Below are 18,358 nucleotides of genomic sequence, written 5' to 3'. Positions count from 1 at the left end.
CAAAAATATGAATTTTATCAGAAATTCCAAAAATGAGATTCCACAAAGACAGCTTAAGTTACACTATCTTTCACCTCCCCCTGCATTTAAATACTTACTTCAAAAGTATTTGCTTCATTATTTTTATTATAAGTATTCTTAAGAACAGGCTAGGAAAAAATAAAGGACATAAAAATCAACAGAAATATTGTTCTTAATGAAATAACAGAATAAATTGTAACACAAGCGGTTAGAATATTGCAAAAATGCTAAAATTTGATTTAATCAACGTAAATAAACTTTCATCGTGAAATAAGCAAACAGTTAAAAATCAGAATAATCTTTATTATAATAAGTGTAAACAAAGTACTTGTACAGAGCTGCACAATGCAAAATCTATTGTGATTTGTTACAACTGAAACAATTATATCACAAACATTAATATAAAAAAAATACTACATCATATGCTCATAACATTAAAAAAAAGCAGAAAAATATGTACATCAAACTATACCCAGCCACAAATAATGGTTTATAGGAAAGTTGTCATTCATATATTCATCAGCTTCATTTAATTATTGAGATGTATATGATGCTATTATATACATTTTATTCTTCAAAATACTTCAGTAGCATAAATAAACCTTTCATCATGAAATAAGCAAGCAGTTAAAAATCGGAAAAATCTTTATTATAATAAGTGTAAAAGTACTTATACAGAGCTGCACAATGCAAAATCTATAGCGATTTGTTACAACTGAAACAATTATATCGAAAACATTAATATAACGAAAAATACATCATATGCTCATAACATTAAAAAAAAGCAGAAAAATATGCACATCAAACTAGACCCAGCCACAAATAATGGTTTGTAGGAAAGTTGTCATTCACATATTCATCAGCTCCATTTAATTATTGAAATGCATATGATGCTATTATATACATTTTATTTTTCAAAATACTTCAGTAAGTCGGGTTCAATATCCTAAAAAAGAAAACAAACCAAATTTCATATCAGTTAAAAAAGGACATATAAAATTTAGAAGAAAAATATGCACAATAATTTTCAAGACGGCTATGAAAGAGAAAAGGACAAACATTTTCATTTTCTATCGTTCTTCATATAATTTTCAATATACATAGCTTCTAAATTTCTCAAAAATACATGCACATATATAAATATATTGAAAACGTAAATGATTAAATAGCAGAAATAAGATATATAAAAAAGAGGGGGCAGGTACTCAATTCTATACTGCTTACTCCAATGGCTAATAAACAAAATTTCAGCTTTAGTTTCCATGTCTGGAAAGGATCATTCAAGATACTACATTAGATCCATACTGTACAGTAATAGAAAACATCTTTACAGTAATAGAAAAAAGCTTTTCAGTGGAATGGAAAAAAATGCAGCAATTTTTCTTTACTCTAAAACAAATGAGATAGGAAAGAAAGTTTGTTGAGAAAATGTAATTCAATATAAGAAAATTATTTAAAATAAATTCAGTAGAAATGTTTCATAAAAATTTGCTACACAAATGACTACGTTTGAACATAGAGAAATATAAGACTACCAAAGCATTTCTTTAATTCTAGCAAAGTGGATCATCAGATACATTTTGTTTCTAATTAAAGTTTTAAATAACACATTCTTAGTGTCACCTCTGTAATAGTTGAGAAACATCATCAACACCATATGCTGCCAACAGATCTATCTTTTCGCTTTTCTGGCTGTACATACCAACTCAAAAAGTAGTATTGCCATTATAAATTACAGAAATGGCAAATACGAGGCGTATTCGGAAACTAAGTACCGTTTTGAAAAAAAAAATAAAAAAATAGTAAAACAATTTTTTCGAATCCAATTTTATTTTTACACGAAAATACATGTCTTAAACTATTTTTCAACATAGTTTCCGCCAATGATCAAACACTTGTCATAGCGTGTGACCAGTTTTTGTATACCATCTTCAAAGAAACTTCCTGCCAGTTTCGATAACCACGACTCTACAGCATTTTTCGTGTCATCATCAGATCTAAAGCGCTTGCCACCAAGCTCGCGCTTCATGTACAGGAACAAGTGACAGTCGGATGGCACCAAGTCCGGGCTGTACGGCGGGTGATCGAACTGCTCCCAATGAAACCGTCGAATTAACAATTGAGCGACACCAGCAGTATGGGGCCGCGCATTGTCATGGAGCAACACAATTCCTTTACTGAGCATTCCTCTTCATTTGTTTTGAATAGCACGCCTTAGTTTTGTTAGTCTCACAATATCGTGCCGCATTGATGGCTTCACTTCTGGGAAGAAATTCAGTAAGCAAAACGCCTTTCCTATCCCAGAAGACAGTGCACATGATTTTTTGTGATGACATTGTCACTTTGAACTTTTGTTTTTTCGGAGAATGAGTGTGTCTCCACTCCATCGATTGTTGTTTCGATTCTGGTGTGAAATGACACACCCAAGTTTCATCAGCTGCCACAATTTGGTTTAAAAAGTTTTCTCCCTCATCACTTTACCGCGTGAGAAATGTCAGGGCACTACCAAGTCGCTTTGTTTTGTGAACATCAGTGAGCAGTTTTGGAACCCATCGGGAACACAATTTGCGATAATTCAAGCGGTCAGACACAATTTCAAACAAAACAGTACGTGAAATTTGTGGAAATGCCTCTGAAAGAGTTTTCATTGTGAAGCGTCTGTTCTCATGAATTGCTTCATCAACTTTCCTTACCAAATCATCGGTAACAACAGAAGGCCTACCACTCCCTCGGCGTGGACATTTGTTCGACCTGCATTAACAGGGTTCGTACACATTTCCTTACATGAAAATTAAGGACTTTTAAGGACCATCAAAGAAAAAATTAAGGACCTATCAGCAAACAAAAAAATGAATGGAATAAAGCAATTATCCATACAACCGACTTCATGCTTGTAATTTCACTTTAAGAAACTAACAGAAGTGTGTATTATGCACAATTATTAAATTCAATTTAATACTTACCATAAAACAATTTTGAAAATTAAACTAACTCTCTACAAGTTATGAAGTAGATAGCATTAAATTAGGAACATAATTTCTTGAAAAACATGTATAAGTTTATTTTACACTAATAACAGTCACTATTTTAGAGATTTACATGATTATTATTTAACTTATTTGATATTTATTTAAACACAGTCAACTACTATTATAATCACAATGTAAGAATATTTTGCAGATTAAAATAACTGATTTGTAAACACACAATTTATTTCCTTGGTTTTTTGAAAGATACTAGAATAATAAACTGTACAATAAAAGATACAAAACATTTGTGCTTTTTTTAAATCTGAAATCTTTTCAGCTATTTTAACATCTAATTTATTTATGTCTATTTCCTTTTCTTTAACTATTCTTCCAAGTTCATTTGCATTGATAAACAAATCAATGTTCCTGCTAGTCTCAGCTTCATCTGCTAAAGCATCTACTTCTTCATTAATATCTTTAATGTCCCTTTGATGAAATTTTTTCTTCTGCTTCATATAATCAATTTCTTCCTCAATAATATTTCTTTTCCTTTTTGAAGTTTCAGATTTAGTTAAAGATTTTTGTTCTTCTAAATACTGAACTTCTAAATAACGAACTCCACTTCTTGCAGAAGCTGCTGCTGATCTCATTTCTTTATTAATTTCGATATTAAGAACACCTCCAGAAAATTTTATGTAATCAAATACTGTGCGTTGAAAAATGTATGATGAGTCACTTAAATTTTCAATTTCAATTGCTTTATTTACAGAGAAGCCCCTTTCCACAGAGGCCTGTTCATATGACAGGATAAGAATACTTGTCACAGTGAATACTTGAATAGTGAAAATATACATTTTTTACTATATATATATAATTTATTTCCTAAACAATATTGATTAATTGATTATATTATCTCCTAAGTTTAATTAAAGTAGAATTATTTTAAAAGAGTGAATCCATACTGGTAAGTTATATTTTGAAAGATGTATATATATATATATAGTATATATATATATATATATATATATATACAGTACAAAGTCCGAGATCCGGACATCCAATATCTGGAATGATCTAAAATCCGGACCTCAAAGCCACCACCACCCAAATTTTTAGGGCTTTTTTGAAGGGAAGGGGTATGCTTTATGCACGCGTATTAGATTTTTTTTCCTCATCATAAAAAAACATGTCGGAAATCCCGATTCTTAATCTCAGTTTGGCGATAAATAAAATATCTCATTATTGAAGAAATAATTATTTTAGCATAAATTTATGTGATTAGTAACTTGACTCCATAGCTGCGTATCTCCTTGGCATAATCTCAAACCGAAACATTTGTTTATTTTACACCAACTAATATTTTATATCCTTGATGCCGAAATCGCGAATCATTATTTGTTGTATTTTGCTTTCATCACCGCATGTTTATCAACGGATGACAACTTGAGTGATGAATCATGCAGCGACGCCAAATAACAGAGTATTATCCGATTACAGATTTAAGTTTAATGTGCTAAAATGACAAGGGGAGATTTAGCAGAAATTTCTTTCCTTATGCTAAAAATAGATTTTGTTAATGATACTCATAGGACAAACGATTATATTTAGTGCTATTTGAATTAAGAATAACTGATTTGTTATTCACATAAAGCTACAACCAGCGCAAGAACTCGCATGGCCGCACCAGGCGGCAGAATTTAGCGAAGTTAAACAGAAGTTTTTCATTGCGATGACAATGCCCAATCATCAGTCAATTAACGGAGGGCGAAATCTGTAGTATGGTTCTAAATGCAGAAAATACAGCTACCGATAGTGAAGAAAGTAACAGAGAGGTTACTAAAGAGAAAAAATTTTGATTGACAAGTTATTTGGAATTCTCGACACAGCAATTACAGCACTTGAACAATGGAACTTAATAACTGAACAAGAAATTATATGTCTATAGTATTAGTCTGAAGTATTAGCAGAGAAAACAAATTAAACAACTCACATTGAAAGAAATGTTTAATAAAGTAAACATATAAATATTAAGCTCTTTTCTTTTGTAAATTTTGATAACCTTTCATAAATGCTTCATTATTTCATAAATCATGATTTCATATTTTCAATTTTATAATTTCTACGTGCCATCTTAGTAGATTTAAAATGATCTAATATCCGGAAAAATCTCAAATCTGGAATCACCGAAGTTCCGACGAGTCCAGACCTCGGACTTTGTACTGTGTAAATATATATATATATATAATACGGAATGTATATTTTCAGTTAAACTTCTACCCAATAATTTTAGTAATTCATGAAAGTTAATTTTGCGTCTAGTTAATTGAGGAAAATTAGCTTCAATTAGTTGTTTTCAGCTTTAAAAATATTAAAAAATTTTTAATTAGTTAGTTATTTTCAACTAATAATTGTATCGCCATAAGCAAAAATTATGCGTTACTATCAACAACATAGGTTTAAACCAAATACTTAATTGTCTATTGAAGCTTCAAAACGTATTTCCGAACTTCACTTTTTCTCGGCTAGCGTTACCGAATTTGCCCTTGGCGACCTAAAATCGAAATGGAGCCAACAGATTTCCCGCGAAATCGATAACAGACCCTCTGCAGAAATAAACTCATAATCCCGATATCCCATACATATTACTATATGTGCAAAAGAGAATAAACTCCGTAGAAGGTGATAAAAAATTAATTTATGGCTTAATTGAAACAAACACAGAAATTAAGCTAAGCAAAACCGTGTAAAAACAAATTGAAATGATAAAACGAAACTTAATTTTCATGGGAATTTTCAGCGCTGACTCTCCCATTCTAGAAATTTCAATTTGTTTCACACAAAGACCACATTTAAGAATTGCCATCCATCAATATCCAGTCTTTGTAGTCAACTTGATGAAGCCACAGTTTATTGAAAATGCACTTTCCAGGCATCTCGTTCCTATTGCCGTCGGAAGGGCTGTGGGTTTCCAGGTTGGAATTGCTCTAATTTTGGCAAATATTTTCAGAATCCCCCCTTTTTTTTCTCGAGCACCTTCATCATCACTTTCGCCTCTTAAAGAACTTCCGGCTTCACACTTTCGTCACAATCTGCCTAAATTTATGGATAACACCTGTTTCGAAAGATTGGGTGAATAGCCAATCAGACACCGATACTTTCGTTCGGGTAGCTAATTTTTTTTATTTTTTTTTTATTGTTTGCAATGCAAATCCGCCAACAGATTGGTTAAGAGCCGTGTAATTTTAATTCCATATTCATGAGAAATCGTAATTCACACTTAGAATGGCGGCAATCATTAGAAATGATAAGAAATGTCAAATGAGCAAAATTGAGGACCTTTTATACATTTTGGCCAAAATGAAGAACTTTTAAGGACCAAAAATCATTTTTGAAAAAATTAAGGACTTTTAAGGACCGTATGAACCCTGATTAAACATTCTTACCCACTTTCTCACCATTCCATAACTTATCGCGTATTCACCGTAAACTTCTGTCACTTGACGATAAATTTCGGCCGGTTTAACATTCCTCGCGTTCAAAAATTTAATCACTGCACGAGTCTAACAGTCAGTGGGAGAACTAATTGTCTTAAACCTTTTGAATGTGCACAGCAAACTGAAAACACAACATAGAGCAACCAAAATGGCGACAACTGAAAGTCAGTGAACAAGAAAGACTAGTGCGCATGCGCAGGACGCCTACCACTGCGCTGCGACAGCGCTACAATGAAACGGTACTTAGTTTTTCCGAATACGCTACGTATAGGGCACAAGAGGAAGCTGATATTAATTATAAAGGTTCAAGTTTCCCCCCCCTTTAAAAATGACAACCTAACAACAAACAAACAAAAAAAGAGAGAGAAAGAGACAAATGAAATTTAAATTAGACTTCAAGCTGAAATAGCTATGCAGCCTCATTTATGGCGGTGGTGTATATGGTGCAAAACCTGCATGGTCAGGATGAAGTTATTTAGTTAAGAGTACATAAAATGTTACAAGAACTATATGCTATAAATATAAAAAAAAAAACACATTAAAAACATATTCTAAAAATCCATAAAGCCTAAAAGAAAAAACAGCGAGGAAACTCAAATAACCTAGTAATGTTTTACATCGCACTGAAAGCAACCTATTTCAGTTAAAAACTTTAAAAACATTAAAATGTAAAAAATATACAAACACAACCTTTAATGTTTTACAGTTTATAGTGAAGGCCTTATCTTTTAAAAAGCAAGGACTAATTTAAATACAAATTTTAATTTAATTTAATTTAATTTAATTTAAATATAAATTTAATTTTAATATAAATATAAATTTTGAAAGAATCAAAATGTTTCAACCTAAAAAATTTTTAATTTGGACAATCAAAATACAAACCACAGACAACTGGGCATTACAGTTTGCACAGATTGGAACATCACTTTTTTAGCAGATGCTGACACGTAATCTTTAAAGTGACTAATCCACAAGTGTGTCAAAAGTTCTTTGAGAGTTCTGTTTATAATCCAATACTCGCCTTCATGCTTCCCATGACATAGCTTGTTACTTATTTGTAAATACAAGTGCTGCAGCATTGTTATTTAGGAATTTATGATATCTGCATAAGGGATATTAAGCACAGAGTATACATCAATAGTAAGGCCAGCTATGTCTGCCAGTTATTGCTGCTAATACCAATGTGGCCAATATAGGAATATAAGATATCCAATATAGTATTTTCAGGTCTGAAAAATCTTAAAGGAGGTTAACAATCAATAAGATTTTCAGAACGACTTCCACATCCCAACAATATGAGTTCTAACTCAATGGTTCCCCCCCCCCCAGGAAATTACAGATAGCTTTCTTGTTGCTGTTAGCTATTGCTCTGTTTTGTCTGACTGAGCTAATGGCATACGGAAAGAAATAAGTGTGTCACATGGCTATCTGAAAAGTATTAAAAATATTTTTATAAATACTTCCCATCAATATAGAACATAACCATTGCACTTTTATCCTGACTTAGCAAATTGTAAATAAATAACATTTATTTACACACAAACATGGAAACTATAAAAATATCCTAACAAGAATTACAAGTACTTACATTTGGTGCTGTTTGAGGACTGTAACGTTTAACAGGCTGTCCATTCTTATCAATCAAAAACTTTGAAAAGTTCCATTTTATAAAGCTGAAAACATGAAAAATTTCATTAACCCTTTACATATACAGTAAAATCTCAACTACAAAAGCTTGGAAAACGCCTAACATATGAAAATTACAGAAAGCTAACATACAAAAATTGCCAATTCACACTAAAAAATACAATAAATGGAGGGGGGAATCTAGTTAAAAAATTATAAAAACAATCCTCTTATTTGTTATCAGCTTCTCATTATGTAAAATTTTAAAAAAATACATCATAGACATAAAATCAGGAAGCCTTAATTTTTTCCAATATTTATTTATTTCAAATGGTAGATTACAAAGACAACAGTAGATACAGCAAGGAAATAGGTAAGAGAACAACAAAACTAAAAACAATCCACAGTATGACCCTAAACCTCTTTTGCGTCTCTCCTCCCAATATCTCTCCCAGAAGGATCCAGTATTAAATGCAGGGCAATGACTCAGATGCGAGGCATCCATTTCTTCACAGTTGGACAGTTTACAAACTGGAATTGTGACAACATTCATTCATTGCAGATGTTTTAAAGACAATCACCGCCAGAATCAAGACAAAAGATAGCAATAGTTTTCTTTCTAGGCCATAAAAGAATGTCAAAAATTCTGTTAATCCATTGTTTACGACTGTTCCTGTAAGAAACTGTCTTTTCAAATAACATCTCTGTAACAATTTTTTTATTACTCTTTTGGCAGTATAAAAAGGGATGTGGTTGTGAGTTGTTTGGAAAAAACTGACCCCTTTCTTTGCCAGGAAATCTGCCTTTTTCATTTCCATGAAGGCCACAGTGCGGTGGTATCCATTGAGCTAAATTGTTTAGCTGTAGGGTTTCCCTTATTTTGCATAACAAATTATTTTAAGTTTGATACCTTTCCTGAACCTTTCATTTTCTTGGAGGATGTAAATTTAAAGTTAAGAGAGTATTTAAACGGGTGAATCCCTGAGTTTAGGCAGAGCATGGTTTTCGCTAGCCAGCTTACATTTCGTTCCTGACATTGCTGTTACACTAGTACACCCCTTGGCCACTTCGGATAATTGTCATGCCCGTTAGGTTTTTTTTAAGCCAACCTAAGTTAGCCATACTTTAACGTGCTAATCCAGCACCATTCTATTTAGACTTGAATTTGATTGTGTAATAATATTCAAGTTCCACCACAAGTAGTTAGTGTTATTACAAAGCATGAAGTATGTGCCTTTCAGTTAATAGTTGGAATTAATAAAGGGTTATTTTCACTCTTCTGTGTTGGTATTTACTTCACGCCTGTGCAAGAACTCACCAGGTTCATTGTTTAGTTTATGTGGAAAAGAAGACAGATCCTGTACAGTAACTGCTGGCATTTTAAAACATACAATATACACTGGTGATTCAAAAGACAAAGTGGCAGCTTCAGAATCAAAAAGTATGAAAAACCTTTGAAAAATGTCCAATGTGACATTGGAGTTGAAGTAAGGCCATGCATATGGACATAATCTGCAGCATTAAAAGCAGTGTTATTCCTTCCAACAGGATTGTAAAATGAAAAAAGCTAGCAAAAGACACAAGTGCCTGCATGAATACTGTCAGCCAACTTACAGCCATCCATAAACACATGTAGCTATTCACTGTCAAAATATAAAGCATTAATGATTTCCAAAGACATTTTATTTTTATTTATTTATTTAGAAATAGGCCTTAAACATATTAATGTAAAACATTCTTATTTGATTACAAAATCTCATCAACCATGGCTGAGATTATGCCAAATTTATGCATAACATTCTGGCAGAAGTTTTGGGGAGGCGACTAATTGCTCTTTAGGTTGGATAATCAAAAGATAGAATAAAAATATTCCAATTCAATATATGCTGATTAGTTGTGATTTTACTGTGTTTTAGGTTAAATATTCATACTCACTTGCCAAAAGTTCCACCTTGTTTACTTTTTAAGTAGGACCAAAGAGGATGAGTATTATCACCATTAACATTGATTTTACTGAACATATCAAACTGAACATTGTATTTCTTCACAAATTCTTTAATTTCTGCTTCAGTACCTGGCTCCTAAATTAAAAAATATCCACATTTTAAAAAAAATGCAGAATAATTTTTTGCATCTGTTTTATGTATTTACTAACATATTACAAAATGACACATTTTAACAACTGTTATCTATCACAATCTTAACTAATAATTCACTTCTTTGAAAAGAAAAAAAAAAGAATTATTTATGTATTGAAATATGTGTCACATAGTTAAATTTTAGTTCCTAACATGTAATTTGGTACTTGTGCATAAATGCAACAACTATAATAAGTATCACCAGATGTTCAAAATGCACCAATTCCAGCATCCCAGTTTTAACAAGCAACATCACCATTTCCGTATGCAGGTTCCCAACCCCTCCTTATTTTAAGTTAAAATGATTTTTAGACTAATTAGAACTTTTTATTTGTGATCTTAAACTCAGTTTTAAAATCTGTGCTTCTGGAATTTGCAGCTGTGGAAGAAACTGATAAAAGTTTTTCGAGAATACAGTATTCTGCTACAAAATTGCTAAAAGGAAACAGCTGGTTTGAATCTTCTAAATACGATTTTGCTAACATTCCTGCTAGGAAGAAGAAGCTGAAACCCATTTGTGAGCAGGTTTACTGAGTGCTCTTCTAGATGCATGCAATGCCTTCTTTTTTTTTTTTTTTTTTTTTTTTTGAAATTGTGTCATCATTCATTTTGTAAAAATCCACCAAACCACACTACGGTGATTGTGCTAATAAGCAAGTACTGTAAATCTTACTTAATGAAAGTCAAAAATAATAATAAATAAAATAATTTAGAACAAATGCAGTATTACCATAATTGAAAAATGCAGAATACTTTTTTTATATCTGTTTTATGTATTTACTAACATATTACAAAATGACACTTTTTAACTTTATTGTATGTATATTGTATTGACACTTTAATTATATGGATCAAGAAAAGATACATCATTTTATATGGATCAAGAAAAGATATATCATTTTATTAACATACAAGATACAGAGCATATTTTAATTTCTTAATCTTACTGAAGAGACTATTTAATAAAATATTCACCAATAAAAGTTATTAACCGCAAGCGTGTGTGCTGGGTCCAATGGACCCACCCGATTAACCTGTAACTACTGTGATTATTGTCGCATAACTACTGTGAGCGGTCTCTCAGACCACTTCTGCTAAAACAAAAGATATGGTTTAATTTTTCTTATTTGAATAAATGTTATTTAATTTCATATATTTAACATTTTCATAAAGATATAAAGCAATTTTTATACTTAAATCAGTTCATTAAAATAAAATAAATACTATGATAATAATTCCTTCGCTTACGTATCTGGACGGAAAAAGTAAATTTTAAAATTTAACTTTTTTATTTTACATTAAAATTTGCGATAAGAATGCTTTAATAAGAATATAGAAAATTAATTTTTATTTTTAAAATTATAATTCTAGCTGCATTTTATACATACTTCTCTACTGCATTGTAGACATACTGGTTCTTTGCATGCTATACATTTGTAAGCTGTTTTCCTTTTTTTTTTTTTTTTTTTGCTTGGTGGACAAATATAGCACGTTCTTTTATTACTTAATTTATAGTCTTCGACCGCAATGTTTCCTTCATCATCATTTATTCCAAAAAAACTCTTCTTATTGTAAGTTTGAGTTCTTTAGGTAAAAATGATGAAGTTATCCTCCGTTTTACATGAGACTGCACCAACTGAATTGCTAATGAAATCTTTTCGTTTCATTTTCGGAGCCAATGGGATAAGGTTGAAATAATAGGAATGCATTTATTGCACAGATATTCAAGTTTCTCAAGAATATTGTCATAGGCCAACGTCGGGTTCAACTAGCAGTTGAATAGATTGAACGAAGAATAATATTTTGACTATGAGTTCAAACACCCTTGTTGGGCTCTTGAATAGACCATTTGAATTCATTTTTTCCAATAAAAAAATCTCTTGTAGAAGGAGAACATGGAGTTTCATTTTCATCGGCAGATATTTCTGAATTTGTGTCATGGTCGCTTTCAATAATTTCATGATGGGACCTTTCATCAGAGAACTCTAAATTAGACCAACTTCGAACTATTAATTTAATTTGGTCTTGGGTAAGATATATAGAACGTTTCCTGCATGCATTTGAAGACATTTCAAGAATATTTATAAAAAAGAGAAATATGTAACAACAATGAAAAGTGAACTTTATCGGCCGAAATTTGAATAGTATCCACTGTGATCGGTCCCACAGATCGCTGAGAGGGAAAATATTTTTAAAATAAAAGAAGAAATAGAACTAGCCAAATGCAACTTGGTATGTGACCTTGGACAACTGGTTTAGGAAGGTCCTAAGAATAGCAATACCCATTAATTATTCTAAGGGGTGGAAGCATTTAATGAAAAATGTTGCGCGGTCTCACAGCAGTTAAAGACACGTTTCTAAAAACATCCCTATTTTTCCCAAGCAGTTGTGGTTCAGTGTAGTCTCTTCCAAGGCCATCATCTTTATATTTCTGAAGTTTATTGCCGGAAATTTTATTTGAAGTTTTGTTTTGACAGGATCGGGTCTTTCAGATTCTGCCTATTCTCATTTTGTAACATAGTTCATTTGTGGTAGCACATTAAGCTGCAAATATGTCAAGTAATTTATCCTATAAGGAAGAAATGTTACGCTTGCAAAAATTATTAGATGTATGAACTGTTAAAGACTCCATTGAAGAAACTGATAAGGAAAGTTATAATGAATTTCTTAGTTCTCAAAATATTTATTCAGAAATCGAGATGCATTCTGAAAAAAAAAAATGAGAATGACATTTATTGCTTTATTGGAAAAAACAAAAAATAAATAAATAAAAATGTTCAAAAGAAAAACTTAAAGCTGATGTTAGAACTCATCATATTGTTACTAAATTGCCTGGAAACATCGGTAAAGGCAAAATATGTGCAGACTCCAAATGAATTGTGGGAACTTTTACTAAGTGAACAAATGTTGCTGAAAGTCGTCAGGCATACAAATATTTATATTGCATCTACTCCTGACAGCTTTTAAAGAGAGAGAGCTCTTCACACAACTTTAATTGAAATTTGTGCTTTTATAGGTCATATTTTTTTGACATAAGTCATCTCATGTAAATGTGCGGGATCTATGGGTAACATATGGAACCGGCTTGGAAATTTTCTACAAAACTATGTCCTACAAACATTTTCTTTTTTTATTAAGATGTTTGTGTTATGATGACATAGGAATTCATGTCATCAAGAAAGAATCAGATAAACTTGCACCTATAAGAGAGTGTTTTTGAAGAGTTTGTGAATAACTGCCAGAAATATTACACTGTCGGTGAGCTCATAACAATTGATGAAAAACTTGAAGCTTTCCGAGGAAGATGTTCTTTCAGGCAGTATATTCCTAATAAACCTGAATAATAATTTCTGAATAGAATGAATAATAATATAATAAATTCCTAATAAATTCTTTATTAATATAATAAGTTTTTCTATTCCTTTATCATAAAAAATATTATAGAAATTAAAATTTTAATTTGCATAATTTGCATATTTTTAAAGTTTGATCATAATATTTTAGTATAAATGTAACGCTTTACCTGAAGAGTAACAGTTTTTTTCTTCAAAAAACACGAGCTGGGTCTTTTGGACACAGGGTGCGTACTCGTGTAACTTAAAAGAGCATGCGTGCCCCGGGTTAAAAGTAAATACAAAATTATATTCTATATTTAAAATATATAATTTAAAGTTTGATGCAAGATTAAATACCTGTCCTCCAAATTGGTTGCATGGAAATCCCAGAATTCGCAAGCCCTTAGATACAGCATACTTCTCATAAAGTGCTTGCAGCTGGGAATAATTCTGCGAGGTTAAACCTCATTTAGACGCCACATTGACAATTAAGCAAACATGGCCCCTAAAATATGATAAAGGTATTCTTATTGTTTTCAATATATATTTAGTAAAAGTTAATTTCAAGAAATATCAAAATTATAAAAATTACATGACCATGTATATTAAAGTATGTTGAACATTGCCCAAATAATGAGTATATTACGTGAACTAGATTAAATTATTTTAATATATAAATTCCATTCTATTTTACCTATTTAAATTTACACACAATTTAAAGTAATTTTTTTTATTATTATTCCAATGATTTAATACAAACAAAAATAAGTTTCCATACTAATATCTTTCAATTATATCATCCATTTTACCAAGTACTTAAAAATTTCTTATGAAAATTTTGATAAGAAGTATTTGCAAACAACAGAACTTTAGCAACTTACTTACTATACCATAAAATGGAATTCTTTAAAGCACTAAGTTACAGCATTAATTAAAAATTAAATCAAATAAAAACTAATTAAAATGATAAACATATTTGCATAATATATCTGCACTTTTTCTACAAAAATTTTCAACACAAATTTCCAGGTACAGAAATTGCAGAGATTATTTCATTTCTAAGTTTGAAAAATAGCAGTTATAATTCTAAAGTAAACTTGACAAGAATAAAATGTATGAAAAAAGAAAAGATGATGCAAAAACAGTAATTAAATCACTTTAATTACCAGCAAATCCAAAACTTCTACATATGTAATTGAGCAACTTCAGGCTGTTTTCTTCAAAATAAGGAGGAAGCATATAGTGCAATTAAACAATTAACCCTAAGTGGCATGACTGCTTTATCAAATCATGAAATTTTATGTCAAAAGGTATACATCAGCTCATAATTTAAAATATTTTCCTCTCTTACTTCCTTTAAATGAATTAAATACCTTAAAGAATGGAAGTTTAGAAAAACAGACAAATATATGCAAATTGTACAAATTTAACTAATAAATGCCATTTAAATTCAGGTCTTCCTGAGAAGATTTAAAAAAGCAGTGCTGTTCAAAGGGTTAATTTTAACATGAAGAGCTATAAGAAGTTTTTCTAAATTTATTACATTAATCAAGTTTTTAACACTCATGAACTAAAGATTTAACTTAAATGAAATTTTTCTTACAATTTCAACTGCTTTTTACTGCCATCAGTGAGTACAATAAACAGAAGTTAACTCTGAAAAGAATACAGAGCAAGCCTCATGCAAATATCTAACCTCTGCAATGTCTTCAATCACAAATGCTGCTCCGACGTAATTGACAGCTTTTGACGTATTCATTTATATGAGAATGTAACTGCTAAATATTTCTCTGTGCTCAAGAAAATTTTCTTCATATATGATTTTGTTTTCTTTTGTCAAGATGCTGGAAAACATTTAGAAGTTTTATTTTGTGCATTCTCCCTAGATATAATTTTAAAATAAAATATTTTACTCCATACTACTCATGCCCTATTTTTCTATGAGTGAGTGAACCCTTAAAATAGGTACACAACATTGCTATGCTTCAGATAAGGGGTCACATAAATCATCAAGCAGAAGAATCTTGCAATGATTATTAGATTGCGATATGATATTGAAATAATATTCGAGATACAACTTTTAATGTCCTAATTTAAGTGAGGGTTTGTAAAAGTCAATATATTACTGGCCGTAGATTGGAGATGTTCTGAAGGCTCCGGAAGAAAACTGCAGAGCATGATGGTGAATAGGATCTAATCTCAATAAAACTGAAGACCATGCTGATCCATAGACAACTTAGCTATAATCCAATCTAAAATAGACGGGTGCTTTGTAAATGCAGAGAATCCTGCCACCTTCTGCACCTCAGAAGGTGTATGTCAATACTTTAAACATATTTCATATTTTAAACACTTCTGATACTGCACACGAGGAAGGAAAGTCAGTTTTCAGTCAAACTCCCCTTAAAAATTTTATGTTTGGACAACTGGAATTAAGTCACTTGAAAGGTGAAACTCAGGCTCGGGATAGAGACCTCATGTTCTAGGCAGTGATCTTTGAAGTGGAATATGGGGACTCAGTAGTCTGCTGAATACGATTATCCCTAAAACCAATAGCACCTCCCGGCTGCCTGCCAAAGTACCAATCATGAGCCGGAAGAGAATGCCAAGAAGTAGCAACAGATTTAACTCACAAGTAGATCTCCAAAAAGCTCAAGGTGGAAGTGGTCAGAGTCATTGAAGTTCCTTCCTTAGCCAGGGCATCAGCCATTGCATTACCAAATACATCTTGACAGGAAGAGTTTTTAAAGTAAAGCCAAAATAAAGAGTGAAGTCTTATCACCAATACGAAGTCAATTTTGCAGATGTTGGATAGGACTGAGTGTCAGTCAAAATCCAGATATCTTTGTAGGCAGTGCAAGCTTATGCTTTCCTCAACTGCTACGAGCTCAGATGAAAAACAGAACAGTGATCAGGATTTCTAGTCTTAAAATTAAAGCTATTAATAGGTGAATGAAAACTCCATGATCACAATTCCCATATTCCTTTTTACTGCCATCAGTGAAAATCTGAAAAGCATTAGAGGGAATGCCATTTAAAGTTTTGAGAGAAATCTGCTGAAGATAATCAAGTAAATCTTTTTTTTTTTTTTTTTTTTTTTGTTGTTGTTGTTGTTGTTGTTACTGGCATAAGAGGTTCGGTCTATGTGCAAACAGATATCAGGAAGTCCTTTCAGTGGGTTAATAGTAAGTTTCAGCGAGTATCTCTCAATACTTTTACCTATGAAACCCACGAAATAAGCCAAAGAAAAAGGCCTGTTTCTTTTCAATCTTTGGTTAGAAATCCAATCATGAAGAAGAATTGAGGTGTAGACTAGAGAGAAACACGCTAATGTGACAATCAAAATCACAAAAACAACCTTGTATTTAGCATAAGTATATTGAAACACTCAACTGATTTCGAGGGCAGTTAAAGGTCCCTCCTCATCAGGAGAAAGAAATACCTAGAAAGAAAGAAGAAAAATAAAGGGGAAGGAGTCTCAGAAACACGTGGTCCTTATCAGCAATGCACGTGGTTATAACTGGATTTTTAATCAGAGTTACACTGGCCGCCTACTTTTACTGAGCCAGGCTATCTGATCAAACATGTAACGCAAAGGACAAGAAAAATAAGCGAAGTTAACAATAGGGAGCGAGGGGCAACTGCACCTTCATGCTGAAAATCTGAACTTCAAAAATCGAATGTTCGCCAGTGCGATTTATTACAAATATTTGAAAGCAATGAAGATTGCATTTCGGAAACTGAAGATGAAACTAGGAATATTTTCTACACTGTTTTGGTTTCAATAAGATAAAACATTAATTCCTAATGTTCCTAAAAAAAAGAAAAAACTGTTCTTATGCTTATATAACGATTATATAACATTATATAACGATCATACTATAGATGATACTATTGGAGAAAATAAAACGTCAGGAATTATATGTTTTTATAATATGACTAAAGGAGCAGTGGATATGGAAGATGAAATGTCAGCCAATTATTCAATTGCCAGAATAACCAAGAGGTGGCCAATGGTAATTTTCTTTCCTGCACTGAAGGTTCCTGTAATAAATGCTTGAATTATATTACATTCAACCGCTAATCCACCAACCAGAAACAGAAGTCTGTTTTTGAAGGACTTAGCATTACAATTAATGAAAAAAAGTATTGCACAAAGAATCAGATTAATATTCTGATTTATATTATGACGTACTGCATGCAAAACAAAAGCAAAACTTTTGACGAAGAATTAAAACGAATACATGAAATTTGAAATAACTAAGTATGAAAGATGTGATAAATTGCCCTCGCGCCAAGGACAGAAGTACGTGAATGCAATGTTTAAAATGTGAAAACATTTTGTGCCAAGAACACATGAATGTATTTTGTTCAAAGTGTGAAGAAATAAAATAAGCATTGTGTATGCAATGAAAGATGCAATGAAACTTAGAGGCATGATGTTTATTTTTTTATTAATCTTAACTCTAAGATTATTTTGGAAATTAAGTTTTTGAAACCCAATTATTATTCACATATTTATAATACACGAGAACAAGAAAAACAGCTTTAAAACTAAATAAAGCTATTTTTATCGTATTTTAAATATTGGGGTATGTGATACCCCACGCACCCACTCTAGTAACTTTTCTTGGTGCGACTTCCGCCAGGTTAACGATGCTCAGTCTTTTCCTGCCCTTTGAAACCAGATTTTTCAATGCATTTATTATGCAACAACTCCAAATCAAGCATATAGCCCAAATATTTAGGATGTTTAATATATGAAAATAAAAACT

At 31.5% G+C, this 18,358-nt stretch overlaps 1 pseudogene across 1 annotated transcript in view; it reads right to left on the bottom strand.

Moving 5' to 3' along the window:
- Positions 1 to 303: 303 nt before the first annotated feature.
- Positions 304 to 18,358, bottom strand: part of LOC118191819 (glutathione peroxidase-like) — a 38,603-nt pseudogene continuing 20,548 nt past the window's right edge. The window contains exons 4-7 of the transcript XR_015042693.1: positions 13,941 to 14,088; positions 10,046 to 10,191; positions 8,073 to 8,157; positions 304 to 967 (exon numbers count right to left, since the gene is read on the bottom strand). The product of XR_015042693.1 is annotated as a glutathione peroxidase-like (transcript). The remainder of the gene's footprint in view (positions 968 to 8,072; positions 8,158 to 10,045; positions 10,192 to 13,940; positions 14,089 to 18,358) is intronic.

Source organism: Stegodyphus dumicola, chromosome 8 (assembly GCF_044657685.1).
Source record: "Stegodyphus dumicola isolate Sdum_Otavi_A_Nest chromosome 8, ASM4465768v1".
Lineage (NCBI taxonomy): Eukaryota > Metazoa > Arthropoda > Arachnida > Araneae > Eresidae > Stegodyphus > Stegodyphus dumicola.
Note: the sequence above shows the minus strand (reverse complement) of the source record. Positions and strands in the feature narration are given on the sequence as shown.